Source organism: Triticum dicoccoides, chromosome 1B (genome assembly GCF_002162155.2).
Source record: "Triticum dicoccoides isolate Atlit2015 ecotype Zavitan chromosome 1B, WEW_v2.0, whole genome shotgun sequence".
In the NCBI taxonomy this organism is placed as follows: Eukaryota; Viridiplantae; Streptophyta; class Magnoliopsida; order Poales; family Poaceae; genus Triticum; species Triticum dicoccoides.
The window spans coordinates 152,898,940-152,904,295 of record NC_041381.1 but is presented as its reverse complement, the minus strand read 5'-3'; the positions used below and the strand labels follow the sequence as shown (position 1 = coordinate 152,904,295).

The window sequence follows — 5,356 nt, the reverse complement described above, 5'->3', positions numbered from 1 at the left end:
GAGAAAGAGGGAAGGCCCCAAATCGAGCAAGACCAGATCCACGGTGGCATCGGCGCGCCATCGTCGACCTGGGCTGCGACCACCATGGTCGCCGTCTCCTCCATGGAGGTCCGACCCGGCAGCAGGAAGGACTGGATCCCGCCTGGCAGGATCAAGCCGCGGCCCGAGCCTGCCATGGGGATCCCGCGCTGACCGCGGTGCGTAGGTAGGCACTGTAGGAAGAGGAAGAGGGAGGATGGAGGGGGACGGGGGAGGGCAGCGCCCGCGAGCCGCATGGAGCAGAATGGCGGCTCCTTCCTCGCCCTGCGCCACCTCTCCGGCCGCCACAACCTGCGTCTCCGTGCAGAGGAGGGACAGCAACGCGCACATTTTCTTCGATTTGACCCCGATTCAGGTGAACAGTGCTTGGTATTATTTGATGTAGTAATCACACGATTACTTTTCAAACATGAATGCAAAGGATAACTGAAATCACAGCGAGTGCAACTGTCATGTTTCATTATATTATACTTGTGCTTAGATTACGACATGATATATCCTTCGCTGGATGAATTGTTTCTGACTAATACGATGGTCCAACAAATACTGCTCTCTGGAATTGGCTGTGCTCATACAAGGCTGGCCAGTGTTGTCTGACGTTGTATAGTGTGGTACCTAACAAAATGATTGTGCTCATGTTTGCTTTAATAGAATAGAGTAATATGATGTCCCCGGGGTATGAGGATTTGTTGAACGTGTGTAACTCAGTAAATCAGTTAGTTGGACTCACCGTGCCTGTAGAAGTAGGGAAGTGATATTTGGCATGAGTAAATTGCCCAAATGATCTGCAGTGCACCAGCACATGCTTGCTTATAGTTTGTTTTCTATTACTATTAATATTTTATATTAATCTAGCAAACCTGAACATACATTTCGATGCTACATTTGATAATCCATTCATCACACCTTTTATTCATTAGTAAGCACTCAAAGCCCTTTGGCATGTTTCATTTCCTAGGACTGAATTTCTAGGACTAGTATCAGATCAATGGAAGGAGATGGGCTGGCAAGGGAAAGCTCCATCCACAGATTGCAGGTATTGTTTTGTTCCTTCATTCCCACACATGCCCTTGACGAAATAAATAATTTCTTAATTCAATTTTGGATCCGCAATCATATATTTTGCTGGAATTACAGGGGTGGAGGTTTTATCTCCTTGGAGAATTTACTTTACTAAGCTAAGAACTATCCTGTGAGTACAATTCCCTTTACTGAAGTGCTGGTTCAGATTCATCGCTGCTTCTCGCCAATTGCTAGGCTTCAAAGATTTTCTTTTAGCTAGAGCAGGGAAGAATCTAAGGACTTATGTAATATAAAGTTATACGAAACTATTCAGCTAGCAATGGAACCCTTCCTCCTTTGAAAATTGAACAACTAATGATCCTTCGCTAATAACGGCAATGCATAATATTTACTATCAAATTATTAAGATAGGTAATATTTATATTTTTATATGTTTGGCCTTTCATTAATCTCAATGAGGCACTTTCTGTGCAGAAATCCTTCGAGGAGCTCCTTTGTAAGCAAATGGTGACAGAGCATTGTGGGAATATCCATTTGCTGTAGCTGGAGTAAATATTACATTTATGCTCATTCAGATGCTTGATCTTCAAGCAGGTTTGTTCTTTAAACTTTTCTGTGCTTCTTGATTGGTTGATAGATTTACTTGTATGTAAACCTTCCCTCGGGCAAATTTTGTAAACTGTGAAAGTGATTTTGCAATTGCAAATAACATATTTCTCCAACATGATTCCAAGTCTGAATTCTTTAGTCATGTCTTCGTTGGCAATGACACCGACACGATTTACTATTTCCTTATCAACACTGTAAGCTGCTGCAAGGCGCTGCAAAAACTCTTCTGTACCATCGCCGCCGTCCGTTGCCCAACAGCCACCGGACGGTCCACAGGCATAGGCCAGCACCGTGAGTCAACCGACACATGACCCCCGCGGCGGAGCTACTACCCAGGGTAGTGTAGGCAAATAACTTCCTTCTCTAAATTTGATCCTCTTTTGTAACAGATCAAAAATAATCTAAAGGTGCAGCTGTATTAGTTTGGTCTAGCTTCTTTTGTTTACATCGGCTAACTTGATGTTGTAACAAACGAGAACAAAAGGCACTGATTAATGCTAATGATTTAGTAACTACAAATTTCTTTGTTTTTCTTTGCCTTGTCCCGCCCAGCAACGAGATACTAGGTGAAAGAAATGCTCCCTACAAGGAAAGGTTGAGCAGCCTAGAGCATTTAGTACTGGTCATGGTAAGGTTGACAAAGCTTGAAATCTCATTTTCATCCACGTTCCAAGATTACATGGTAGCATATATACTTGAAGTTGGCATGGAATATCAAAATTCAAAATAGACTTTGCCTATTCCCTGTTTTGAAAAACAGTGGGAATCGATTTTCTGAAGTCCTTCGTTGTCTATTTCCCTATCCATGCAACAATAAATGTTGAACAAGATAGCATGAACATGTATAGCTAGGGTATGCATTTAGTATGTGTCTTTCCGTTTCAAAGATTCATAATAGACTAAAAGAGATGTATAAATGAAGAAAATACCCTACCAGATCTGCACAAAGACAAGAACTAACAAGCAGTTTTCACTTTCCCGACGTGGGCGCAGGGGTGATCGTCGCGGACTACCGCAACCCGGTGGGCATCGTGCGCTTCAACAACTCGGAGACGGACTTCGCCGTGAAGTCCGGCGACTGCGTCACACAAATGATTGTCCAGGTGATTATGACGCCTGAGGTCGCCGAGGTGGAGGACCTTGTCGCCACCGTCTGGAGGTTGTCGAGGTGGAGGACCTCGATGCCACCGTCTGGAGATTGCCGAGGTGAATGACCTCGACGCCTTGGTAGATACATTTAGAGAAGTGGTCTAGTTAGGTTGGTGGTGGGACGCTGGGGAAGGTTTATTTGATGGTTGTGTGCATCTGATGTATAAATGGGATCTCATGATTTCTTTGAGTTGAGATTTTCAATGTTGTATACATGAACGCTGCAAGTGCTAAGAATGTAAGTGCTATTAAGATGGTTCTGTGACCTTTGCACCGGATGAGTCTTGATTTCCATCCATAAATATTTCATCTAACTTTTATTTTTTTAACTTTTAATTACTTAGCAGTAGCGTGGGGGAAGAAGGGCATTGTACTAGTACTTAGGAATAGTAGTAGCGTGGGTTAGGAATAGTAGTAGCGTGGGTTGGATGCGCGACTACTAACTTTTTAGCTGTAGCGTGGGGTAAAACACACGCTACTGCTAAAAAATAGTTGTAGCGTCATAGTAGTAGCGTGAGAACCTACTCTACTGGTAGTTCAAAAATTCAAGTTACTGGTAAGGTTTTTCCTAGTAGTGGTTGTGCTAAGCTTTCGTTTTCGGTTTACAAGGGTACATGGACAACACTCTCCTCTCTAGTTGTTATGTATCACCATGATCTTGCGTGTGCGTAGAATTTTTTTTAAAATTACTACGTTCCTCAATAGTGGTATCAGAGCCAGGTTTATGCGTAGATGTTATATGCACGAGTAGAACACAAGTGAGTTGTGGGCGATACAAGTCATACTGCTTACCAGCATGTCATACTTTGGTTCGGTGGTATTGTTGGATGAAGCGGTGGTATTGTTGGATGAAGCGGCCTAGACCAACATTACGCGTACGCTTACGCGAGACTGGTTCTACCGACGTGCTTTGCACATAGGTGGCTGGCGGGTGTCAGTTTTTCCAACTTTAGTTGAACCGAGTGTGGCTACGCCCAGTCCTTGAGAAGGTTAAAACATCACTAACTTGACGAACTATCATTGTGGTTTTGATGCGTAGGTAAGAACGGTTCTTACTCAGCCCGTAGCAGCCACGTAAAACTTGCAACAACAAAGTAGAGGACGTCTAACTTGTTTTTGCAGGGCATGCTGTGATGTGATATGGTCAAGACATGATGCTAAATTTTATTGTATGAGATGATCATGTTTTGTAACAAAGTTATCAACAACTAGCAGAAGCCATATGATTGTCGCTTTATTGTATGCAATGCAATCGCCCCTATAATTACTTTACTTTATCACTAAGCGGTAGCGATAGTTGTAGAAGCAATAGGTGGCAAAACAACAACGATGCTACGATGAAGATCAAGGTGTCGCGCCGATGACGATGGTGATCATGACGGTGCTTTTGGAGATGGTGATCACAAGCACAAGATGATGATGGCCATATCACATCACTTATATTGATTGCATGTGATGTTTATCCTTTATGCATCTTATTTTGCTTTGATTGACGGTAGCATTATAAGATGATCTCTCACTAAATTTCAAGGTATAAGTGTTCTCCCTGAGTATGCACCGTTGCGAAAGTTCTTCGTGCTGAGACGCCACGTGATGATCGGGTGTGATAGGCTCTATGTTCAAATACAACGAGTGCAAAACAGTTGCACACGCGGAATACTCAGGTTAAACTTGACAAGCCTAGCATATATAGATATGGCCTCGGAACACTGAGACCGAAAGGTCGAGCGTGAATCATATAGTAGATATGATCAACATAGTGATGTTCACCATTGAAAACTACTCCATCTCACGTGATGATCGAACATGGTTTAGTTGATTTGGATCACGTGATCACTTAGATGATTAGAGGGATGTCTATCTAAGTGGTAGTTCTTAAGTAATACAATTAATTAAGCTTTAGTTTATCATGAACTTAGTACTTGATAGTATTTTTTGCTTGTCTATGTTATTGTAGATAGATGGCCCGTGCTGTTGTTCCGTTGAATTTTAATGCGTTCCTTGAGAAAGCTAGGTTGAAAGATGATGGTAGCAATTACACGGACTGGGTCCTAACTTGAGGATTATCCTCATTGCTGCACAGAAGAGTTACGTCCTGGAAGCACCGCTAGGTGTACCACCTGCGCCAACAACTGCAGACATTGTGAATGCCTGGCAGTCGCGTGTTGATGACTACTCTATAGTTCAGTGTGCCATGCTTTACGGCTTAGAACCGGGACTTCAACGACGTTTTGAACGTCATGGAGCATATGAGATGTTCCAGGAGTTGAAGTTAATATTTCAAGCAAATGCCCGGATTGAGAGATATGAAGTCTCCAATAAGTTCTATAGCTGCAAGATGGAGGAGAATAGTTCTGTCAGTGAACATATACTCAAAATGTCTGGGTATTGCAATGACTCAATTCAACTAGGAGTTAATCTTCCTAATGATAGTGTCATTGACAGAATTCTTCAATCACTGCCACCAAGCTACAAGAGCTTCGTAATGAACTATAATATGCAAGGGATGAACAAGACTATTCATGAGCTCTTCGCG

The 5,356-nt window shown here is 42.8% G+C and overlaps 1 pseudogene; it reads left to right on the top strand.

Moving 5' to 3' along the window:
* The first annotated feature begins 283 nt into the window (after positions 1-283).
* On the top strand, positions 284-3,101 carry LOC119350247 (annotated as a pseudogene).
* The last annotated feature ends 2,255 nt before the right edge of the window (positions 3,102-5,356 follow it).